This window comes from Python bivittatus, unplaced genomic scaffold (genome assembly GCF_059951505.1).
Source record: "Python bivittatus isolate LINGU-HERP-01145 unplaced genomic scaffold, Pbiv_v1 ctg000020_np1212, whole genome shotgun sequence".
Classification (NCBI taxonomy): domain Eukaryota; kingdom Metazoa; phylum Chordata; class Lepidosauria; order Squamata; family Pythonidae; genus Python; species Python bivittatus.
The window spans coordinates 39,725,489-39,752,125 of record NW_028277030.1 but is presented as its reverse complement, the minus strand read 5'-3'; the positions used below and the strand labels follow the sequence as shown (position 1 = coordinate 39,752,125).

The 26,637-nt window shown below is 37.0% G+C and overlaps 1 long non-coding RNA gene across 1 annotated transcript; it reads right to left on the bottom strand.

Moving 5' to 3' along the window:
• Positions 1–374: 374 nt before the first annotated feature.
• Positions 375–23,200, bottom strand: LOC148217039 (uncharacterized). Its single transcript, XR_015797861.1, has 3 exons — positions 23,117–23,200; positions 9,149–9,201; positions 375–592 (listed from the first exon to the last, which is right to left on the bottom strand). It is a non-coding gene; the product is annotated as an uncharacterized LOC148217039 (long non-coding RNA).
• Positions 23,201–26,637: the final 3,437 nt, after the last annotated feature.

Below are 26,637 nucleotides of genomic sequence, written 5' to 3'. Positions count from 1 at the left end.
GGTAACATCTTCAGTGCTGAAATGGGATGGAGTTTGCTCTCTGTTTATATACTCTTGCATGCCCTGCCAGTGTTGGTGGGGTTGGGGGGTTTGTTTTGTTCCTCTGGTAATTCCTTCATTAGGGTATTGTTTGCTACTTGCTTGTTTGCTGGAGATGTTACCTAGCTGGGTAATGAAATGTTTGCAGGAAAAGAACCAAGCTCAGAGAACCCCAGGGACTCCACACCTCAGTTAGGAATGTCAGATTCACCAATATGAATTGGCTTGTCTGATTTCAAAAGTTGATCCAGTTCAGTGCTTCAATCAAATTACCAAATTTGTCAGGTTCAGCCCAAAGAACTCCACGAGACAGTGCAAATACAGTTCTGTTGCGTTTATTAGCTTCCACCTCAAGACAGAAATCTCTCCAGACTGAACCTAAGTTCCTTAGGGTGGTCCCAGTCTCATCTTCTTAAACTTCCCACGCTCCTACTGGGGGCTAAGGAAACGCTTATCTCTCTGAGCGTGGCTTTCATAACACCATTCCATCACAACTGAATCTTTCCAAGCTGAATTTTTCCAAACATCACACGAGATATCATGCCTTTTCCTTCTGTGCAAGAAAAACAGATCAAGAGGTTTAGTTTGGTTTTTTTGCAATAATGGCAGAGAACATACTTCTTTACTTTCTGTTTAGTTTTTAATGTGTTCTTTTGCCTAGGCTTACCTTACTGGGAGAATAAATATTTTGCATTCAATTTCTGTTATCTTCAGAGACAAGAAATTCTGGTAGCATGACTATTTAAAATAGACTATTCTGGATTTGGTAAACAGACTGATACAATATAGAGTCAATTTGTGTCCCCATTGCCTTATTGTTCCATGATATGTGAAGGTTATATAGGTCAGTTCTTACCTACTTTCCAAATGCAAAGGAAAATAAGATTTTATCTTCCTGCAGGACAATATGATGTACCTCCCTTGATTCTGTGACTCTTCAATGCCTTTTTTCAAGGGCAATATTTGATAGAATGTATGCACTTAAAATCCAATTGCCAATTTCCCAATTCCAGGAGCCAACCATGCAGTTTGGGCCCTAGTACAATAGATTTACTGTGTGTATACCTTCCATGATTAATATCCCTACACACAGGATAGATGAATGCAATGGGCAGGCTACCAAAGTGAATGGTCATTTCCCATCTTCTTCCCATCATTACCACATTTTGAGACTTGGGGAATGGAAGGCAGATTGAACCAGTTTCCCTGTTTCCCCAAATACTTGCCATGTTATTCTTGGCCAATAGCTGCCTAGACTCAATGAAATCAGAAGCAATGCAAATCTCCTGCCTTCTGATCTTGTTTGGTCCTCAGTTGCTACAGATGAATGCCTTTTGAGGCAGTAAGGGCAAATACAGGGTTTTATTGAAAATGCACAGTGCTATGTCTGTTGGCTCCAAAAGCAGAGTTTTTGTGACACAAATGAAAAACGATTTCACTTGGCTCTAGATTGAATCCTCTATCATTGCCTTTGCTGTACACAATCCATTGTCACCGTTGGGACCTCTTTTTATTTTTTTTTCTCCTGGAACCCAGTTTACGTTTGCAGATCCATTTTACACTAAAAAGAAATCTGAGGCTCACTAAATTTGTTCCAAAGAAAAGTACATGTGGCAGATCCAAATCTGTTTTTGTTTAAAGGTAATAACTGTTACCATTCAAAATGAAGATTACAAATTATAATTTCCCAGATTGCAGAGAGAGAGAGAGAGAGAGAGAGAGAGAGAGAGAGAGAGAAGGGGGGGGGGGACTAGAACCAAAAAAACAAGAAATTCTAAGCTGTACAACTATAAAATTTGTTGTTTTCCTGTCTGAGACCTTTATTGCTTTGTTAATTTGATAAATATTTCCTTGTGGGAATGAGAAGTGTAACAAGTAAGGAAATCCAATAAGAGGAAAGACAATAAAAGTTTTCAGGAAGGTAACAGCACAAAATGTCAACATTCTCTTACAAGCCAGGGTAGTCAATTCCCTTTTATCTATTTTCTGTTCTTAATCTTTCATCAGTTTTTTTTAAAGAAGTTCTCATCTAAGTGTCTTATAGTGACAACTCAATTTTCCTCAGAATAAAAACTCCTTCACACATATATCCATTTAGCAACTTTCTATTCTATTTAAAACGTTGTTTTCTATGCATCCAGCCTACACAAGTTTTGTAAGGGTGCCCCCAGGCTATTTTAGATAATTAAAGAAGTAACACATTTAGAAAATTGTTAAGTCAAGCTTAAGGCATTATAGAGAAATATATTGTAGGCACGATGGACAATATTTTTAAAGCATTTAAGTATATAATTAATAATAATGAAAAGAATGTTACAAGTTCAATTCAAATTGATTTTTTTAAAAAAAAGAAAGATAAAAGATAAAGCAGAGACTTTAATGTTATTCTCCTGTATGAATAAATGATGCATTCATATCAGAATAATGTGGCAAAGATCTGCAGTTGTTCAGTAAGTAGCATGTTGAACCATATATATTATAATATGCTTTAAATTATAATGCCTTTCTGTATTATTTCCTATTCTGTAAAAAATATTTTTACTCACTGACATAAGCTGCTTATCTCAGTGGGTGGGACCGGCAACTCAGTTGTTAAGCAAAGTGTTCACTAAGAGAAACCACAACTATACCTATGATCTTATTTCAGCTTTCCTTTGCTTTAAAGATCTGCGAAGGTTGTAAATGTGAGGATTGGTCATAAAGTTAATTTTTCATCACCATTGTAACTGCAGATGGTTGCTAAATGACACAGTCATTAAGTGAGGTTTACCTGTATTATCCACTTATTTTCTGGAGCTCTCATTTTGCTGCTATTATTTATGATGATGATGATGATCATCATCTGCTGTTGCCTCCACCCTATGGAATATTCTCCCCCCAGAGGTGAGGCGGGCCCCTACCTCCCCAGCTTTCCGGAAGGAATTGAAGACCTGGCTCTGCCAACGTGCGTGGGGTGAGAAGAGATATAACCAATCCTGGGGGTGGCTGGTGCTTTGAAGATGCTCCCCGAGTCTAATAACTCCTAGTTAACGTCAGTTTCTTGGGAGATATTTATTATTTATATAGGAATCTTGTCGTAGTGTATTTTAATTAATATTTATTTTTTACTAATAAATATTACTTTTTACTTTTTAAGCTGCCCAGCATCTCTTTGCAGTGAGATGGGCGGTGATAAATTTGAAATACAAATAAGTATATTAAAAAATAAATTATTATGGCAAGTCAGCATCACCATGGCTAAGAATGTTCAGAGGCACTTCACCGTTCAAAACACGGCAAACTAAAATAAGGATGCCGCTGAACGTAAATATTGCAAGATCCAACACTTTGGCTCATTAATATTGTTGCATTTGAGGTCTAGTGAGAAGACAGAGAGTGAATATATATATATATTCACACACACACAACCCTATTAACTTATGATCAAATTTGACATGGCAGAGCAGCTGTCCAGAGTCTTTAAGAGTCAGGCAGCATATGCATTCAACAAACAAACAAACAAACAAACAAATTGCCTTATGAGGCAATTTTCCCACAAGATCTAAACCACTGCAGTTGGTATGTTATCCTAGCTCCTAGCATATCTCTGAATGTCTGGGATTTTTAGATACCTTTCAATCATTACTCAGTCCTGGTTATGAAAAACAGATTCTGTTACTATGATGTCTAACTGGGAAATGGAAAGGATTGTTGCCTTCTTATGGGCTCTTGGTGTGGGATCTTTCTGCACCATCAGGCTGGGAAGGAATCTGAAGGCCCACTCCTTCTTGGATGGCCATTTCAGAATCATGTGCAGAGGGAGCTTTGTTCACATGGTTTCTGGTTTGATTTGGCAGGAACTGTACCTGCTATTCATAAAATGAAGTTGAATCTAAAATATAGTCTGCAGTGACCAGACCTGGGACTACAGGAAGCTGCTTTATGTTCCATCCAGCAGTTGGTCCATGTAACTCAATAGCATTAATGCTGACTGATGGTTGCTTTACAGAATTTCAGACACAGGTGTTTCCTAGGACTGATTCTTGGATCCTTTGCATGCAAAATTGACTATATGCTGAGCCATTCCAAACCTAAGAAGGTATCATTTTCTTACCTTCAAAGCTTAATTTCGTGCAAGGCATTCTACATCCAGCTACATCTGAGTTCTGCTGCTCTATAAAGCCTTCAGAAGTCTGGTGATAGCTAGCTATTTGATCATTATTGGACACCTGTCTGGATGTTGATGTCAAGCTACCATCTTTAGGAATAAAGGCAGAAATGTTGTCATCCTGATAATGTTTACTGCTTTGAAGTTGATTGGCTTGATATTGATTATACCCTCAATAATGTCTCTGGATATCAACCCAAACATGTTCATGTATTTATACTTCTACATTTCCATTCAGCAAATAATCCTATGGGAACAGCTGTGAAGTTTGCAGAGTGGAGTCTGATTAGTGATCAGTAATCACCAACCAAGTAAACTGTATTTGAACTGGCAAGAGTATAATAAGAGCTGGAGACAACTATCAATGTTACTTCTGGCATTACATTTTCTCTGGCTGAGACAACTGTCTACCTAAATTATAAGCTTAAGCATGGCTTGAAGTAATATCCAGACCTTGGACAAATACTGTCAATTTACTTTATAAACTTTTTATGGTGTATAATGCTTGTGCTTTTGTTAATCCTCTTTATGATATTAACAAAGTTGATGTAAAAAATAATAATAAAATGTATTTAAAAATCATTCAAGTAAACTAAAGCATACTGGTCAAAATTCAACCAAAATTAAACATTAATAAATGCAATAATGCAAATAATACAGTTGAATATGAATTATTTTCCCTGCAATTATTCATTGTATGTTATATCTGTTTTGTACCATGATGTAGACTTTTTTCTCACCGTTTGAATCTTTGAAATAATTTTTGCGAACTCATCTTGTTCAGATGGGAAAAAGTAATATTGTATTATTCAACTGAAATAACATTTACCATTTATGATCTGCTCATAAATGTCAAGATAACATAGCATGAAAGTCTAACCTATTATATTTCCTGGGTACACAGCTTCTCTTTGGTGATAGATAACAGCTCTTTAAGATTTCTTTATTCAAGCCACTTCTCAACAGTAAAGAAAATACTCCAGACTTAAGTAATTGTGGATACTTTGTTCTTTGATTTCTTTGGGTGGGGGTGCACAGTGGATTGGTGCTAGTGTGTTATTTCAACTTTTTTATTGTCCTACTTTATACAAAAAGTAACTTAAAGTTATAATACATAAACCAGACCATAGATCTAAATCTAAGACTTGTTGTTGTTGTTTAGTCGTTAAGTCGTGTCCGACTCTTCGTGACCCCATGAACCATATTGCGCCAGGCCTTCCTGTCCTTCACTGCCTCCCTGAGTTTGCTCAGTTTCATGCTCATTGCTTCAGTGATGCTATCTAACCATCTCATCCTCTGCCGTCCTCTTCTCCTTTTGCCTTCAATCTTTCCCAGCATCAGGGTCTTCTCCAAAGAGATCTCTCTTCGCATTAGGTGACCAAAGTATCTGAGCTTGAGCTTCATTATCGATCCTTCCAATGAGCAATCAGGGTTGATTTCCTTTAAGATTGACTGGTTTGACCTCCTATCAGTCCAGGGGACTCTCAAGAGTCTTCTCCAGCACCACAGTTCAAAGGCATCAATTCTTCGGCCCTCGGCCTTTTTTATGGTCCAGCTCTCACAGCCATACATTACTACTGGAAAAACCATAGCTTTGACTATGCGGATCTTTGTCGGCAAGGTGACGTCTCTGCCTTTTAATATGCTATCTAGGCTTGCCATAGCCTTCCTCCCAAGGAGCAAGTGTCTTTTAATTTCATGGCTGCAGTCTCCGTCTGCGGTGATCTTGGAGCCCAAATAAATGAAGTCTGTTACTGCTTCCATTTCTACCCCTTCTATTTGCCAGGAATTGATGGGTCCAGATGCCATGATCTTAGTTTTTTTAATGTTGAGTTTCAAGCCAGCTTTTGCACTCTCCTCTTTCACCCTCATTAAGAGGCTCTTTAGTTCTTCTTCACTTTCTGCCATTAGGGTGGTATTGTCCGCATATCTGAGGTTATTGATGATTCTCCCTGCAATCTTAATTCCGGCTTGTGATTCTTCCAGCCTGGCATTTCTCATGATGTACTCTGCATATAGGTTAAATAAGCAGGCTGACAGTATACAGCCTTGTCGTACACCTTTCCCTATTTTGAACCAATTAGTTGTTCCATGACCGGTTCTAACTGTTGCTTCTTGGCCCGCATACAGATTTCTCAGGAGACAGGTAAGGTGGTCTGGTACTCCCATCTCTTTAAGAATTTGCCACAGTTTGTTGTGATCCACACAATCAAAGGCTTTTGCATAGTAAATGAAGCAGAAGTAGATATTTTTCTGGAACTCTTGTGCTTTCTCCATGATCCAGCGAATGTTGGCGATTTGATCTCTAGTTCCTCTGCCTCTTTGAAACCCAGCTTGTACATCCGGTAATTCTCGGTTCATGTATTGCTGAAGCCTAGCTTGTAGGATTTTGAGCATAACCTTGCTAGCATGTGAAATGAGTGCAATTGTGCGATAGTTTGAGCATTCTTTGGCATTGCCCTTCTTTGGAATTGGAACGTAAACTGACCTTTTCTAATCCTGTGGCCACTGTTGCGTTTTCCAAACTTGCTGGCATATTGAGTGCAGCACTTTAACACCATCGTCTTTTAGTATTTTAAATAACTCAGCTGGAATACTGTCATCTCCACTAGTTTTGTTGTTAGCAATGCTTCCTAAGGCCCACTTGACTTCACTCTCTAGGATGTCTGGCTCAAGGTCAGTGATCACACCAGCGTGGACATCAGGGACATTAAGATCTTTCTTGTATAGTTCTTCTGTGTATTCTTGACACCTCTTCTTAATCTCTTCTGCTTCTGTTAGGTCCCTGCCTTTTTTGTCCTTTATCATGCCCATCTTTGCACTAAACGTTCCTTTCATATCTCCAATTTTCTTGTAGAGATCTCTAGTCTTCCTCATTCTATTGTTTTCCTCAATTTCTTTGCATTGTTCATTTAAGAAGGCCTTCTTATCTCTCCTTGCTATTCTCTGGAAATCTGCATTCAGTTGCTTATATCTTTCCCTTTCACCCTTGCTTTTCGCATTCCTTCTTTCCACAGCTATTTGTAAAGCCTCATCAGACAGCCATTTTGCTTTCTTGCATTTCTTTTTCTTTGGGATGGTTTTAGTTGCTGCCTCCTGTACAATGTTACGGACCTCCGTCCATAGTTCTTCAGGCACTCTGTCTACCAAATCTAATCCTCTAAATCTATTCATCACCTTCACTGTGTACTCACAAGGAATATGATCTAAGTCATACCTGAGTGGTCTAGTGGTTTTCCCTATATTCTTCAATTTAAGCCTAAATTTTGCAGTAAGAAGCTCACGATCTGAGCCACAGTCAGCTCCTGGACTTGTTTTTGCTGTCTTTATAGAGCTTCTCCATCTTTGGCTGCAAAGTATATAATCAATCTGGTTTCGGTATTGACCATCTGGTGATGTCCATGTGTAGAGTCGTCTCTTGTGTTGTTGGAAAAGAGTGTTTGCTATGACTAGCTTGTTCTCTTGACAGAACTCTATTAGCCTTTGCCCTGCTTCATTTTGTACTCCAAGGCCAAACTTGCCTGTTATTCCGATTACTCCTTGACTTCCTACTTTAGCATTCCAATCTCCTATGATGAAAAGGACATCTTTTTTTGGTGCTAGTTCTAGAAGGTGTTGTAGGTCTTCATAGAAGCGGTCAACTTCAGCTTCTTCAGCATCAGTGGTTGGGGCATAGACTTGGATGACTGTGATATTGAATGGTTTGCCTTGGATACGCACTGAGATCATTCTGTCGTTTTTGAGGTTGTACCCCATTACTGCCTTTCCCACTCTCTTATTGACTATGAGTGCAACTCCATTTCTTCTAAGGGTTTCTTGCCCACAGTAGTAGATATAATGGTCACCCGAATTAAATTCACCCATTCCCGTCCATTTCAGTTCGCTGATTCCCAAGATGTCAATGTTCAATCTTGTCATCTCATGTTTGACCACATCCAGCTTGCCTTGGTTCATAGATCTTACATTCCAGGTACCTATACAATATTGTTCTTTACAGCATCGGACCTTCTTTTCGCTTCCAGATACATCCACAGCTGAACGTCCTTTCGGCTTTGGCCCAGCCGCTTCACTCTTTCTGGAGCTACTTGGAATTGCCCTCCGCTCTTCCCCAGTAGCATATTGGACACCTTCCGACCTGAGGGGCTCATCTTCCGGCGTCATATCTTTTAGCCTTTTAACATTGTCCATGGGGTTTTCTTGGCAAGGATACTGGAGTGGGTTGCCATTTCCTTCTCCAGTGGACCACATTTTGTCAGAACTCTCTGTCATGACCTGTCCGTTTTGGGTGGCCCTGCACGGTATAGCTCATGGCTTCACTGAGTTACGCAAGCTCCTTCGCCACAACAAGGCAGTGATCCATGAAGGGGAAATCTAAGACTGGATAGATCTAAATTTAAGACTGCAATTTTAAGTACACTTAACAATAATTGTGTTGTTTCTAAGTCAAGGACAGACAGTGTCTTACTTTTTTTAACAAAATTATTTTTTGGCATCAAAATGCCTACAGACATCCTCTTGGGCTGACTGCCATAGGATCCTGGTATTGCTGAGTGTTTTGTTGATTGTGGGTTCTTGATTTTGTCATCATGCCTGTGTAGGCATCCACTATGTAGGCATGTGTACACACACACACACAGATACACACACACCCAGAGGCACCATCTGGCAAGTTCTCCCTTTCACATTAAATAATAATTCCTCCTCCTCCTCCTCCTCCTCCTCCTCCTCCTCCTCCTCCTCCTCCTTCTTCACATCATACCAGCAAGTGGCATCATCCGTGCTTATAATAAACCTCTGAACCAGATGTAGATTCCATCTATACTTTTTTAAAAAATGAAAATGGTTTACAGATATGTAAAAATGACTATTGGGAAGAAATAGATGAACCATTAAGGGAGGAGAAATGGTATCTCAATCTTAGAAAAGTGGAAAGCTTGAGAAAGAAACTCAAAATATCCTTACCTTGATTCTGTTTGGTATAAAGATGGGGCATGATAGAGAATCACAGAGGTGACCTTGGAAAAGCAATGTAACAATTAGCAATATATGATTTAAGCCTGGGAAAAGAACAGACTATTAGAAACAAACTTAAACTGGCTCCACCTTTGAAAGCATGTTTGTGCTTTCAAGATTCTGTTACTGTAGCCTATATAAATAAAAGAGGTTTCTGATATTTCTTGTAGAGTCTGTTTCTTGACTTGGCCTACTTGAAAGGGCTGACAGGCAGACAAAAATTCTGACAGTCTTTCAAGAAATTGTTATTATGTCTTACAGCAATAAAGAAGCACTGGAATCTTACACTGAACTGGCTTACTTCAAAGGTCGGTGACTGTAGTCCAGTGCTTTGTTTGGAAATGTGCTTATTTGCATAGAAAAGCAGTTATACTAAGTTGGGGTGGTAAGGAAAACATTGGTGAAGTAAAGGGAGTGGCAGGGACCAACTTCATGAGTTTCCTTCATGGTATCTTGGTGATTGACCCCCCCCCCATGTTAGCCTTTTTCTGAATACAGAAGCCCCAAGCCTATGTAGCCATATTGTGTAATACTCATTAGATGCTCTCAAAATTTCAGATATGCACACCAGCTCAAAAATTATCTTGCCTTTGTTGTAAGTACAACCGCTTGAAATCATGTTGTTGTTGAATCTAACTTTTTTAAATCAAATGGATTTTGTGGGTTTTGTAGTGATCTTCACAAGTGGAGATACTATAACTATCTTTTCAAATCTTTCATCATATGTAGTTTAGATTGTACATGAATACACACACACACATTTTTTTTTCTGAGTGAACATAGCAGGACTAGCATGTTACCACATTGTTACCATAGTTTCATTCATGTCTACTAATTAGATAAACCCAATTGCACTCAATGGATTTATTTCCTGAAAAAATGCATATAGCATTACAACTGAATAAGATGTTCCTAGCCGTAATTGTGAGCCACCCCGGAAACAGTTAGGTCCCTGTCATGAATGTTGAAGATTTTGATTTTATTTTTTTTTTAATGTTTTGAGGAGAGTGATTTCCTTTTTACATGAAAGAGAGATCGGTTCCTTCAGGAGGACTTCTCCAAGAGGTGGAGTTTTCTGTGGACCCAAAGCCACTGCTGGCACACTCTAGGAATTCATTTGGGTCCATCTTTTCCTCTGATACCAAAGTCCAACTTTAGAGAAATAAGGTCTGCAGAACTATCTGATATCTACAGGGGCTGTAAAGGGATTTGAGAGCAGGCTTATTCCCTTAAGGTCAGATCTCTTGCTTCACTCTCAGGGGAGAAAAACAATCAGTCCTAGATCCCTGAGGCATTGTGATAGGGATTTTAGAATAAAAACTTGAATGTTTCAATTCAAACAATTAATCACATCATTCCACAAATTGTACTCCATTAATAACACCTTCAATTCTGGATCAGAATGAGTATCCAGTAGTCTAAATATATAATCTAATTTGATAAAGGAGCAATAATATAGTATGCATGCAATAATTGTGTGTTTATGCTTATTCCTGTTTTAATTAATGTTTTACTACCTGTTTTCATTCTCAGTCTGGCAGACAATTGATCAGTTTACACAAATATATTTAAATGTTTCTTTTATGTTCTTCTATCTCCTATCTTACTTTATTTCTCCATTCTTTTGCAAAATAGTTATTCAAGAAAATCAGTGGAGCAATACCTTAATTCCTAAGCTCTTTTATCTGTTCATTCATGCAATATATGAGGCGATTTGTTTCATTCTAGGTACAGTTTTAGAAATAATTATATTTTGTCAGTAAGAAATACATTATAAGTGATTGATCTAAAAGAGCTGTTAGTTTGAATAAGGTAAGAATGGAATATAAATTATTTATGCTTATATATTTACAAATGCATTGTGTTGTATCATCTTCTAAAATAAAAAAAGGATACTACTACTGCCGTTTACATTCTACAAGTATGCAAATGTGTTTGAATATGTACATATCTATTGTTTTCAAAGTTGCTGCATATTTCATGTAGTATCCCATATAATAAATAGTGACATTTTCATTAGAGAAAGTTTTTTTTTTTTTAATCCATTCAATCATGTCTGATTCTCGGAGACTGCCTAGATAAGTCCTTGCAGTTTTCTTGGCAAGGTCTTTCAGAAGTGGTTTGCCCTTGCCTCCTTCCTAGGGGGCTTCTTACCTCAAAAGGCTGACAATGTGAGACCGATTACAAGTACCATATCATCTTTCAGCTCTTTTCCATACCCTCCCAAGTAGGGATCACTGGACTAAATGGGAAATGGGAGCTGGAAGTGAAAAGTGGAAAGTAATCATACTTTCCTGATACTGTACAAAGAAGCCCACAATGGCAGTGCATTCTTTACTATAGTGCACCCCAGATTAGATTAGGGTTACTTTGCATGGGAGTAAAGAGTTAATGCCCCCTTCTTCCCCAATTCTGGATTAGTACTTCTATTCTGTTCCTAGGGCTGAGAGAAAGTGACTGGCCCAAGGTCATCCAGCTGGCTTTGTGCCTAAAGTAAGACTAGAACTCACAGTCTCCCGATTTCTAGGCTGGTGCCTTAACCACTACACCAAACTGACTCTTAGAGGGAAATTATCTAATACCTTTTCTACGATGTCTTTCTGGTCATAACCCAATTCTTCTGAGCAAAGCAGGGTAGTCTAATTCAGTTAATGGAGTCACTTCTTCAATATTTCTACTTCTTGGTTTATAAGAGGATTTAGCTCAGAGCACTAAAGATTTAAAGATTCTGGGGATTAATTTTGGTAAAGGATGATAGAATGGTTACAGATCAATAATATATTAATTGATAAATATGCCACCACTCTAAATCTGTAAGTTTTACTTAGAAATATGATTCATTTTTATGGTATTAAAAATATACTTTTAAAAACTTATTGGTATAATACAAATGTCTCGTTCATTTCATTCTCTCTTCTGAGGAATCAGCTAAATACTTATTGATCTATTTATTCATGCAATAGTTAACTTCATTACTCAGCACTTGACATCTGGTTGTCATATGTGAGAATTGTGTTGTAAAGCATTGCCGCACTGGAAATGATAGGACATGATGTGAGGTTTCACACAATTCACACATTCCAACCATTACCTGAAGCTGAAGTACAAATAAAAGATCCAAGAGAAAGGCAAAAATGATTGCTTCAAATACTTAATAGATGTATCAGAAAATAACAAAAATAACTGGCATGAAAGAAATTAATTCATTTTCAAGACACAGACAAAAGCTACAGGGTGTGTGCTTGCAGTTGTTACAAACAGATTCATATGAAGAATGTGTTGCGTACATCTATGATATCTGTCAAAAGCCTTAAAATTATTAGAAAAATACAGTACAACTGAATTGCATTTTAGATAGTCATCCAGTCAAGCTGCCACTTTAATATTTTCACATCTAATTCTGCAAAACCAATTATGTAAAGGCATATTGTATTTCAATGATAGAGACACATATTGATTAAGACAGGTTCAACAAATATGATTTCATTTGTCAACTAATGAGAATTCAGAGTTCTGAGCCTAATTATCTGTGCCTCTTAACTAATTTGGTGTAAAGAATAAAGTACCCTAAAAGCACTGGGTGAAGAGTTGTATTATAGCGGTTCATATTCTGTCTGTTCCTTCAATCTGTACAGATAATTTTTTTGTTTGTTGAAAAAAAAAACCATAAGTAAGAATAAAGTCCAAAATAGCTTGAAACCCAAGTGAGTTTCATGGAAATAAAAATAACTTTCTCTGAAGTATTGTGCAATGCAGTAGTTCACAAGAATGGATGGATGAAGTCTTTTTCTCCTACCCTTTGCACAGTTCTGCTAGCAAATAATTTGTCGGTATGTTCACCCTTATGGTTCAGATAGCACCTTGAGAGTGGGTATTGGAAAAAATGGGAGTAGAGCTTCCATTTTGATCCAGGCCCCACCACCATTCTATCAAAAAAGAATACTCATTATGGCAGAATCAGTCCTATCTTTTAAGTAAGACTAACTCTGTCATGGGACCTTAGTGGAGATGGGACAGATCTAGTCAGAAGGGGAAGTTGAGCTTGGTAATAAGTTATACAGATGTGCATGCAGGAATGCCCAGGTTCCATCTGTGGCATCTCTAGGACTAGAAGAGCTGCTGCTTATTGGTGATGATAATACTACTGTGGATGCAGTAACTCTCTCTTTAGTTTGAAGCAGTCTCTTATGTTCCTTCTGCAAAGTGAAACTTCCCCTATTACGGATAGATTTCATGAATCATTCCTGGACATGGATGATAAGGTTGGTTCACAAACACCATTATTCCATTGCCATCATACTTTTCAAGTGCAACCATTAAATGTTCAGAGAACCTTAAAAGCTTTCCAAAGTGTTTAACAAACGAACAAACAAAAACCACTTGAGAAATGGAATTTATTTTAATTTATTTTCAGAATGAGCAACTAAGCCAAAAATAGTGATTAAAATCCACTGCATTATTTCATCTCATTTTCATAGGTGAGGCAAAAGAAGAATAGTCTTCAAATACATCAGAAATACTGGAGATTTTCTAGGGTAGGCTTCTTCAGTGTAGGCACTCTACAGATCTGTGGACTTCAGCAGCCAGAGTTCTCAAATAGCCATTAATGAAAAATTATGGGACTTGAAGTGCTTTAATCTAGAGGGCATCCTTTCTGATGAAGGCTGCTCCAGTCAGTCAACTGATGTTTAAAAAAAATTGGTTTTGTTTGCTAATGTGTGCATTTAAAAAGCAAAAACAAACAAACAACTTTGGGTTCTTTCCTTCCCAACACCTGCCAGTTATGATCCCAACTGATGTGATAATCCACAAAGGAAGCAGACAGTATGTTATAAAGAAACAAAAATAAATGATAGGGGTTGTAATCCATGATGTAGGTTTCAGACAGTAGTAAATAACAGCAAACACACACTGCTGTCCCATGAACATGGGCAAGGTATTCACTCACCAAACAATAACTCTAGCCTTCTGCTAAACTTCCGAATTGTGTGATCTGTTGTTTCATTCACACAATTCTGTTGACCCTAAATTTTATCAACTAAAACTACATTACATCTAGATTGCAAAGACAAGATGATTGGGATTTTTGTTTTAATCATGAGAGCACATTGACCATGAAATGTCTCCACATAAGGACTATACTATGTTCTGTATTTACAACAGATGCTATTAGACACATTTACTGTTTCAGTCACACCCATTATTCTTTGTGCCCTCTCCTAGGCTTTCTGCGAGATTGCCATGTACTGATCAATAGTTACTGAGCTTTATTTCAGAAGTAATTCCTGTAAAAGAGATTAAAAAAAAAAAACTTTTCCCAAGCTTATAGAAAGCAGAGATGCTCCAGAAGTGAGTACATATTTTGCAACCAGACAATTTAATTGTTTTCTTCCCCACTTCATGTGAGCAGTTATGCTATATTAGAATGAAGCACAGCTTTCAATAGCTTGCCCCCAAATAATAACTTATTCTTTTCTGCTATTTGCTTTTCCTTGGTATTTCTGCTTCAGTTTGGGCAAACAAGAACATGCTCAGTAGATCCACATAAAAATGTTTAAGGCTTGCGTTATGCACACAAATAAAATTTAGTAGATGGGTACTTGCATATGTGACCACATTTTGTCAGTCACATGCAAGTTCAGAGTGAAGAGAAATGTGCATTGTGGAAAATGGATCATTTTTGTACTGAAGATGCTGAGACCTCTAGTACCTTGAGGAGGAAGTATGGGTGGCGTATTTTAATACATTTAAATGGCTGAAAAGCCTATCAAAACATACAGATATATGTGAATTCAGAATACACCCAAATTTTGATCTGTATATTAATCTAAGACAGCCTTCTTGAGTCTGCCACTTTACATATCCAATTGGAAAGACTGATCTAAATGCTTTTTTTTTTTGTATTGTATAAAGTTTGAAGTTTACACATATCCCAATTCTTCACCCTATGGCAGACTTTGGAAGGAAGAAGTATTTGGTTCAGTTATGTACAATATTCTGTTAATGATCTGCTCCTTTTTTAAAGAAATGAAATAAATATATAATTTCTGCTTATTGTTATCTAACTAAATATTCTTAACATTTGGCATACAGCTAGCAAACTTTTCTGTTACAATCTAATAGAAAAAGAAAATCTGGATTTTTTTGTTTTACATGCACCTACAAGTGATTGCTCAAAAGTGGCAAGATTAAAACTCTTTATCTATGGAAATTCCATCCCATACTAAGAAAATTCAAATAAAAATCTGTAAGTTCCTAGTGGACATTTTACAACAAACTCACCTTGGTGAATCATGTTTTTTGGGTTAAGGCTGAAACTACAATATTGTGAACATTTCCCTTAGAGTGCATAGTGAATCTGAAGACTCTTCTATGCAAATTAACAAGCACAGAATTTGGTTCTGAAAATTCCTTAGTGTATAATATGATTCAGAACTTTTTGAAGCTGAAGCAGACATTTGGTGCTATAGACCAGAAATAACAGAATTAAATCTGTAGTGGTTTTGTTATGAATTCTTCATTCACACGAAAGAAGAATTACTCAGTGTGAAAACTGTGATAAGCAACATGCCACAGACATTTATTTATTTATTTATATTTCACATTTAGATTTAGTAAATAAAGATACTGAACAAGAAGTTGATCAATTCTGTAGAAATAATACATATGTGTTTAATTTCTTAATAATGCCAAGCAAAATCAGTCCAAATAGTAAGGGGAAAAAAATTGCAAAACTAACAATAACAAAGAGCAGCAATAAATAAATAAATAAATAAATAAATAAATAAATAAATCACACAAAAAGGCTATGGCCACCACAGAACTTTAAACATTCAAATAGTTTCAGTTAGCTTTTTAACTTTTACTTTGTTTTTATTTTTTTCCCTTCCCCCACCCCTTATTTATTTATCTTCTTTCAATTTTCAGTTTATCTTGAACATTCTGTCTTCATTAAAGGGTGACAGGTTGAGGTTAGGATGTTCTCATGGGAAAAAGAGCAAATCGCTGATCTTCAAACAAATTTGTTATGGCTACAGCAATCATGCCACCTGTATTGGCCTTCTAGTTTGCACATATACTGCTATTTACTGCCACCTATTGGCGTCTTCATGCTAGTTACCTAAGGGAAGGTGCATAGTTTCAATAAATTGTGGGTGATTGTATGCTTCAGTGCTAGTAGGGTTTTAGTCATCATGTAATCAGTTTTATAGGTTATGTAGTTGTAACTAATAACTAAGTAGTGTACCTCTTCTCTAAGAATTTTTGGCTAGAGACTTTGAGTTGAACTTGTATATTGGATAAGTTTTGTTTTAAGTCTTGGATGCCACATAAATGAGAAGAAGTGATTTGTTCTATGTTTTGCATGCAACTTGTATTTTATGTAGTTTTATTTTTCTCAATAAACAACCAGATATGTTTTATAACTTCTGGCTGGATTTATTTGGAGGACAAGATAAAGACATTGGATTCCTTAAATCTCTCTAATGCTGGTGTGTATTTTTGGTGTGGAATGTACTCATACCTCCACTCTGCCTGACAGTTAATTGCTAACTACTAACTGATAAGTTCCAAAAAATTGGAATTGTCATTGGTGAAAAGCCTTTTGATGTGGTACAGTGGAAAAGTTGGGGGCCCAACTGGGAATTTCTTCTTCTTTTTATTAATTGGATTAAAATGTGGTATCATAATCATTCAGTTAGGTTTATTATAAATAGAACTATTACCCCACCTATTAAGGTGTTGTCTCATGGAACTTGTCAAGGATGAGCTTTATCTCCTATTATCACATTTTGGTGATCCACTGCCTTTCTGTCATTCTTTATATAGATAGCTGGATAGTGTAGAGCAGTGTTTCTCAACCTTGGCAACTTTAAAACATGTGGAGTTCAACTCCCAGAATACCCCAGCCAGCATCTTAAAATTGCCAAGGTTGAGAAACACTGGTGCAGAGGAATGCAGAGATAATCTTTGAAGAAGTTATGCAGGAACAGTTCAGGGAAAATAAGATACAATTCAGCCCTGGGAAAGAGGAAAGTGTGAAAAAGAAATTCAAAATAACCCCACCTTGGTTCAGTTTGGGAGGGAGCAGAAACTCTGGCAGTCTTTCAAGATTCCATATTTATACCCAACATAGTAACACAGCATTCCTGAAATTCTTGCCCTATCTCTTTCCTACCTCAAAGGATTAACAAATATAGATAAGTATGTGTTGTGTAACATGTAATTATTAAAAATAAGCGGTATAGACAATTTTTGCCTAACTGTAATGAACTTCCAGTGAATTTTGTTGTTGTAATCATGTGAGGGTTGCATAAAAGCATTTGTCATTTTAGGGGGGTTGTGATACAGCAAACTTTGAGAACCCCTGCTGTAATAATATTTGTTTCTAAGCTTAACACAGGCTCTTTGATTCCCATGGATCTAACAAAAAGGATTTTTTTTTTTACTGCAACAATTAGCCGAGCTGGAGTATTTAATTACAAGAATTAACTCATTCTAGAAGTGGGAAATTAGAAAGGCAAGCCATCCCAAGACATTTTGTTTGACAGAGAATAGTAGATTATCAGGGCAACGGAGGTAGAAAGTCCTTCTTGAGAATAAAAATCTTTTAAAAGTAAAGAGACAGACAACCTGGAAACTTCCACATAGTTTGCATGATTTAATAAATTAAATTAAATTGATGACAATTTCCACAGACCTTTGCTATTGACTGTACTGGCTGAGATTCATAGGAGTTAAACCTCTTAATAAAGTATGAGCATTTTCCGAAAGCCAAAATTAATCCTGATTAATTAACTAATTAATGTTGCAAAGGGCTTCATTCTGCCCTTTGATCCTCACAATGAATATAATGACTGGGTCCTCAGCCTTTGAGTCCTATGGTATATATATATATATATAATTATGGTGGAATTTTTCCCATGATCTTATTAGCTCTGGGTTATATTACAGCCTCAGTATAGAATTCACACACAGTAATTGCAAGGGTCCTAGCCATATCCATTGATCCACACAACTCAGCACTCTGAAGGAGAGAAAAGTGACTCTGTGAGCGGACTGTTGCCATTGCAGGATTATTAGTTGATTGATGGCAGAAAAACATTTATAAAATCAATTTTATTTGCAATATTCACTTGTCTGAATTGCTTAGAGAGATGAGCTTGGAAAGTAGGGTTATGCATTAGAACTATATACTGCCACCAGATTCATAGGCAGCATGCCTTAAATCCTGGTTTCTAAGCAGGAGTCTTCCTCATGATCTGTAATGGTCTGTGAGAATGTTCTTGAGAGACGGGAGGAGGAGGAGGAGGAGGAGCTGTTCTCATTGTAGCTCTTCTCATGTTATTACTTTAAGATCTCCCCTTTGGCTTGGACTACAGGGTTTTTCAGTTGGGAAATGCTATGCAGCAGATAGCAATGCTATTGCATTGGGGAGGAGATGGAGAAGGATGCCTGTTTCTTTTCCCAAGTCCATAATAGAGCACAAGGAGTTTGAAAACATCCAGAGTTTATAAAATCCATGCAATATTTCCCCCCATTCCTTTGATTACATCATGATTTTGCTACAACTGTTTCAACGAACTGATGAGGCCTTCCATTTTTCTTCAGTTGGGTATAATGTCTTCCAAATATGTAACATCTAAATTTATAATAGTGGAAAGTAATGTCCCAGTTTGTTAAATGTATAAATAAGGAAGAGATCCTCAATAAAATCTACTTTAAAAACCTACTGCAGCCCTCACCATCAGTTAACATGTGATTTTTAAATGATACAGTAGGATACTATTTTGAACAAGACTTTCCATGTGTGTAACAACATTCCCTAAGCTCTTCATGTTAAAACTGATTTAGTACTCATCCTCTGAGTGTGTGTTAACAAATGTGAGCCACAATTCAGAAAGAAATTGACTTGATTCTCCACTATTACATTATCTTATAACATTCTGGCCTGAAATATGACTATCTTAATGTATAAGCATTAGTTCACAACAAGTAGTATGACAAATGGGTCTAATTTTTAATTTCTAATTGTACAGGGAGATATGAGTGACTTTTTTCTTTAAGCTGATGCACTTTACTTTCCATACTTTCCTTTCAAATTTACAGTAATTATATTTCCCCCCTCTAAATTATGTATTTGATAAAGAATCTGTTACCTGTTCACTGTCTTTGATTTCTGTATGTGTGGCACAAATAAACAATAATATAAAATTTTATTCCTGAATACAAGTACAGTATAGATTCTAAACAATAGTTACAAAACAATAAATTAATAACAATACAATAGTTAGTATTCACTGAAGTGTACAACATATTTTGGAGCTGGTTCACATTTGGGTGAAAAAGGACGCTGTAAATTAGAGCTGTGTGAAGCATTTGAGAAGTTATTCACAAAGTATGTAAGCATCAACAAAGTACAGGTAGTCCTTACTTAATGATTGCCCTGTATAGTAACTGTTCAAAGTTATCACAGCCCTGAAAAAGTAACTTTACAACCAGTCCTTGCACTGATAACTGTTGCAGCATCCCCATGGTCACATGATCAAGATTTGGGCACTTTGCAATTGGTAGGTGTTTACGACCATCACAGCATTCCATGGTCACAATCACCTTTTACGCGCTTCCCAGCAGCTTGTGACAAGCAGAGCCAATGGAGAAGCTGACAGCGATGCAGTCATGCAATGTCTCACTTAATGACCTACAGTGATTCACTTAATGACCATGGCAGAAGTGAGGTAGTAATTCCATTGCAGAGCTGCCAGTCCCACTTGTGGTTGTTAAGCAAGGATTATCTGTATACTATGGATGCAGTTTTCTGTTGCCTTCTTCCAGGATTGGTAGTTTGTTTCTGTTTCTGTTCTGGTTTTGGTTTTCAAGGTTTTTTGGGGTAGTTGAAGTCTATATTTCCTGGTGATCTCTCATCAAAGTACTAACCAAGTCTGCCCCTGCTTAGCTTTTTGGGATCAGTCAAGATCAGCTAAGTGTCCCTATATTTGAACTGTAATGCATTGCTGCTTATGTTAGAGTTAAATACAATTTATTTTGGAATTCATATATTCTGCACAATCAAGCTCCAGTAGATGTATGTCTGCCTTTTAATGGTGTTCTGCATTCTGTTTCAAGCTCCAGGAAACAATGTAACTCAATGAATTATCCTATCTACCATTACTTTCACTGATCTTATTCCTAAGATTTTCAACCTGATTTGCCTTCTTTTTATTTCCACTTTAAACCACAGCCTGCCAGCTAGAGATTTTTTTTATTAATCTTGGATTAGCCTTGACTATATTGATTGGCGAAGTGGCAGAAAAATAGTCTGTGAAGATTCAGGTTAATCGCTTTTCCATTCAGACTGTCTAGGATTAGATAATGCCATGGGATTTTGTGTGCAGTGTAAGAAAAGGTATTGTACACTATTGCCAGTGTTTTGTATTTGGCTATCGGATGCCTTTTTGAACTGCTTCAAAATAGAATTTAAATTAACTTTTCCCAGCCTAAATCACATTATGAATGAATGAATATACTGTATACAAACACACACACACACACACACACACACACAGATATACATATATGCAATCCCAATTAGAATAGCAAAGACTACTGTTGTGTTGTCCTTTACTCTCAGTTACTTGCTCTGGTTCATTCATTTTTCCTGTCTTGATTTCAGGTTTAAATGCATTTTGCAAAGTTAAAAAATAAACTTGAGTGCATATTTGACTAGCAGCTACCTAATGAGTAACAGTGCTTTTTGAAGTACGAGGTACACCTCTGTTGGCAGACAAATACAGTGATCATACTCTCAAATTATATTATTTGCCCTTTCATTGCTAGCCTATAATGGAAAAACAGTTAAATGATCGGCTTCTGTATGCATGATGGCTTTATAATAAACAATGATTATCACTTTATGTTCACACAATGACTAATATATATATGAGCTAATATATTACTTCTCTGCAGGCATTCAGTCTGAATAAACTATAATATTAAATATATGTTTAGGGTGAGAAGGCACACTGAAATCCTGTACCCATGAAGTTGGCACCTCTGTAGACATTTGCATGTTGAACATGAAAGTTCTACAGAAATATACATTTCTGCAAATTTCTCTGAGACTGAGAGGCCTAGCTTCTCTGGCCTCTTAATCATGGGGAACTTTGTAAACACGTTCAAGAATATCTCTGCAGAGTTTCTGCTTCATGACACAAAGCTCTGGAGAAGCAGTAGACCTTTGGAAACATTAGAGTGGAACTTTTTACAAAGCTCCCTACACCATTTGCAAAACATGCTGCTGTAGCTTTCTGAACATTTCTTTCTGTGTTAGATCAGGAAGGAGATCCTAAAATACTTATTTATAAGTCCCCCCTTAAAAATTATAATAATTCTAAGTATGAATTTTTGATCATTACAATTTGTGGGAAGGATTAACTCCCATGGATTATGCCTCCAGAACCAAAATGGGTCCTCCACATGTTGCAGTTTCACTTAGAAAAATATATTTATATCAATGGGACATTTTCTCATAAGTCCTCTGTGTAGAAGACCTAATATGAATAAGAGACATAATGTAGGGAAGGCAAGGATTAACAACTTTATCCCTAGCTATGATTCCAACCCAAATTGTAAGCAGTCCAAGGGAATTCAACCAGATCATTGAAGCATCCAGTCTTCCTTTTGGCACTCACACTATCTGAAGTAAACCTTTTCCCCCACTTTCCTTCTGAGTAACCTTTGGAGAAAAATACTTCTGAGCTTTATAGGAATTAAGACCATTTCCCCAAGCAGGCCACTGTTTCTTTTACCAGCAGAGCTGTAAATAGAGATCCCCTTGAGAGCTTAGAGGTTCAGTTACAATGAGAAGTATTATTGAATTCTTGTTCCAACATGATGCTTTTCAATTTTCAGGGTCTCATGTCACATCTAATCAGTATCAACCTATGAGTACTATCACGATGCCTGCAGCTTTGATTTTGCTTTCTTTGAACTATTTCTTTAAGCCAAACACAACAACTTACTATAAAATGGGGAAGATCTGGATGTTATAATCAGGAACAATAAAGAATTTTCATTCAGTGAAATCTACCAGAAATCTCATACTGACTGTTAATCTCAAGAGTGAGCATGTGTTTAACCCATCTGAAATTATTAAATTTTAGTAGACAACATCTAGCCCTCATTTCTATAGTAGCATTCTGTGGTAAGGGTTTATTACAAGTATTTGATATTTAAAACATAGGCCAGAGCATAACAGGTCAGTATAAAGATCAACTGCTTATTATCAGAAGTTGTTCACAAGGCTTTAACAATTAGTATATTTTGAATTGAAAATCCTCAAGTTAATAAAGCATCATGTTTGCATGAGTAGATGTTCAGCTTTCATCTCAATAATTTCATCAACAATTATAACAAATAGGGATGTAAGTAAAAATACAGTTTAATTCCTTTTGACACAACTTATACTAATAGAAGGAAATATGCGTAACTCAGGGTTGCACTGTGGAGCCCTTGGGGTTCTCTGAACTTGGTTGTTTTCTTGCAGACATTTCATTACCTGACTAGGTAACATCTTCAGTGCACTGAAGATGTTACTAGCCAGGTAATGCTATGTCTGCAAGAAAACAACCAAGCTCAGAGAACCCCAGAGGCTCCACATTTTATACTACAGAACTATAGCCCAGTCCATACATAATGCAGTCTGGCAAGTTAGCTCTTCCTCTGAATTCAGATATGATGGAGACATCTGTACAGGAGATCTGTACCATTTTGGTTTCCTCCTTCCCTTGTTACAGACATACATATCACAAACATGCTTCTCCAAAATGAGCTTTTTTTTTTTCTTTCTTGTCTTTATAATCAGACTAAATAAGAGAAGCCAATTCACCCAAGTAAATAATTAATGAGAAAAGGACCCACCTGAGTTGGAATTGCAATCTTATTTGGCCTCAGGTAGGACTTCAAAAGATGTGTTCCACTTGATGAAGGCACTCTGTCTCATCTGCAATTTCTCTTAAAGCTTCTTGCTATGAAAAAGGTTACACAGTTTTCATTATATGTTAATCTCTGGTTAATTTAACAATGATTTACTCAGTCAAATTTTCCAGATGCATAGAACGCACTGAATCATAAACTAACCAAACAATATGCTAAGATAAAGTCTGTCTTTAGCTAGTTTGTAATTCAATGGGTTATACAAACACAGCAATGATTTATGTAATAAAATGGAAGGGTGAGCAATCTAGCTAAACATGGAGTAATCGAGGCAGAAGCAAGTACTTTCTGTCTTGCTGGATCTCTAGATGACCATCCTTTCCTAGTTTTCTAGGGAGAGAAAGAGTTGGAAAAAAATGTTTCTTCAGATTTTTCCCCCCCAGATTAAAACAAGGGTAGGAAAAGAATCTTGGTCCACGGCTCCACCAATCTCTAAGTGATTTCTTGAGCTAAAATGTGACAGACTGAATGTAACAACACTAGTTGCCTAAGAAGTTCTGGTGTATGTAGGATGATAATTAAAAAAGAATCAAAATATAATATAGGTATTCTAATTATGTGCTGAGCTGTTGCTTTGATCCTATTCTTGAACTTTTCAATTTAAAAAAAAAAAGATATTACATCTCTTAAACTTTAAAAAGCTTGAGATGTTCACTGACATGTTCACTTTAAAAAGCTTGAGATGTTCACAACATGTTCACTGAATTTACCTGTAAGAATGTTGATAAGAATGCTGAAACTGTGGTTTGTTTTAGCTCACTGGAACTAGTCCTGAAACTTCCAAGAGATATTGATACCACTCCTGCTACATTACAGTTTCTCAACAAGATGAAAGAGCAATCCGATCAGTAGATATGGATTCCCATCATGAAATGTATCCATTTGTTTTTAAAAGCCAAACAGTAAGATAGAGAAGGGGGAAAAAAATTTTTCAATAGGTAAGAAGAAAGATTTTAATGCTGACCTATCTAAAAGCAGTCATGAGTCAGAATAAGTTTAATAATGGTGTAAACAGGAAAAGAGAGGGCTGCAATCAGATTAGAACAACTGAATTTCATTTTGATATAAGCATGAATGATGAGGACAGGACTGCAACCACATTATGGTAACTGTACAACCATGTCTCTGTTCTCTTTCAATGAAATGGAGTGAGATAGTCCTAGCTGCTTTCTCATTTTGCATTTTATTCATGTGTTATTTTTTTTTTCTCCTTAAAGGAAACTTTCCACTTTCATAAAATAACTCTGAAAATTGCAGCTACTAAAAAAAAAAAAAGTAGTTTGGATATGAACCAACAGTATGTGTGTATCTGTATATACAATACCTTTTGCCTTTGTGTGTATGTATTAAAACAGATTTTTTAAAAAACTCAGTTAATTGCCTCTAAAACACACCCAAACCTAGCTCTGCTAAATCAAATCAATTCATTGGAAAGCTGCTATTCCTTCTCTTTTAATTTAATCAGATGGGATAGTGTGTTTGTCTCCCAAAATAATTAGAGCCAAAATGATCAAAAAGCCTTTGGGTATTCCATCCTCTACTGTCTCATTGCTAGACAAGATCACCATTTTAGCTACATTTATTATGTGGCAAAGAGTCCTTATTCTCTCCCCACATTAAATACAGGTAGTCCCCAGTTTAAGAATGAGTTACGTTCCAAGGTCTGTCCTTCAGTCAAATTTGTATGTAAGCTGGAACAGTATAATTGTATAATACTATATAAGTAGTATTGTGTAATGAACTTGAACCACTGTGTATTTAACTCAAATCATTGTGTATTTAACTCGGATTTTGTACATAAGCTCTGTTCTTAACTTTTTTTTTTTTTTTAGTCTGCACTCAGTCGTTACCGACTCTGCAGTGACTGCTTTTTTGAACGAGTCCTTTGCAGTTTTCAAGGCAAGGTGTTTTGGAAGTGGTTTGCCAGAGCCTCCTTCCTAGAGCAGAGCCCAGGTGGCAAGCGCAGGAGGCGGGGTTTCCGTTGCTTCGCGCCTTTTTCGGGCGAGCGCGGTTTCGCGCTACTGGCAACTGCTCCTGACTCCTTTTTGCAAGGCGCCACCAGCATTTTTCCTCCCACTGGAGTGAGAGTACCCATTTATCTACTCACGTGAGTTTTCGAACTGTTGGGTTGACAGGAACTGGGGGGAGGAAGCAGGAGCTCATTCTGCTACGCGAAGGCTGGGCTCGAACCGCTGAAGTGTCGACCATTTCTGGCTGGCAACTTTCAGCGTCACTAAGCCGCTGCGCCACTGTTCTTAACTATGGGTCGTCTGTAACTTGGGTGTTCTTAACCCAGGAACTCACTGTACTTATTTTTATCAATTTATTTGGAATGGTTCTGTTTCATTCATGGGGTCAAATGTTCTTTCTCCAAACTAGAGGGAGGGAGGTTCCCTGTATTCAGAACGTTTATATGATTACCCCCTTCTTCCTGGATTGAGGAAAAAATAACGAATCATACTTGAGTACCCCAGATTACAATACATAAATTATTTCTCTGGATTACACAAAGATCCATTCATAACAGGGGCCAGAATGATACTCAGCAGCCTTTCAACATTCCGTTATTATATCCTATACCAATAAAATAACATTCCTGACATCCTTGCTCTGTTTCTGACCTGGCCTACCTCAAAGGGCTGACAGTTTCCAAGTACAACTGAAAATGCTGGTTTTCACTTTTCTAGTCCTAAAGGACATGAGGCCAGAATATCTATAGGCCTATCTCCACCAAGCTGACTCTGCATAGCCTGTTCATTTTTTTTTTTTTGTAAGGGAATGCTCCAATACTCTCAATCTAAAACAGTGTTTTTTCAAACTTGGCAACTTTAAGATTTGTGGACTTCAACTCCCAGAATTCCCCAGCCAGCTTGGAGACAGGGATCTGGAAACTATGCTTCTTCATTACTGCCCCAACCTTCTGAAGCAGACTTCCTCCTCCCCAAGAGATCCAGGCAGCCCCATTCTACGTATTTTTCAGATTTATAAGTGGCCTCAATCTTTGGTGAAACTAATACTGATGGTTTCTGGGCCATCTAATTGGCAGAGTGCTATTTTAATTTTGTATTTATTTTTTAAACAAATATTTTATAGGAGGGTTTAAGGTTTGTTTGTTTGTTTTTTTTATTTTATGACCTGGTTTTGTGAACCATCTATGTGACTGTAGCAGAATACAGATCATGGAAAATGAAATAAAATAAAACAACAACAACAACAACAATGTTATTGAGGGACCACCTCTTTCTGATTACATCTAACCATCCCACCAGACTCAGGAGGAGGGGTAGGCTACAGGTCCCATCTGCTAAGGCAGTGTTGCCCAAACATGGCCACTTTAAGATGAGTGGACTTCAACTCCCAGAATTCCCCAGCCAGCATGGCTGGCTGGGGAATTCTGGAAGTTGAAGTCCACTCATCTTAAAGTGGCCAAGTTTGGACAACACTGT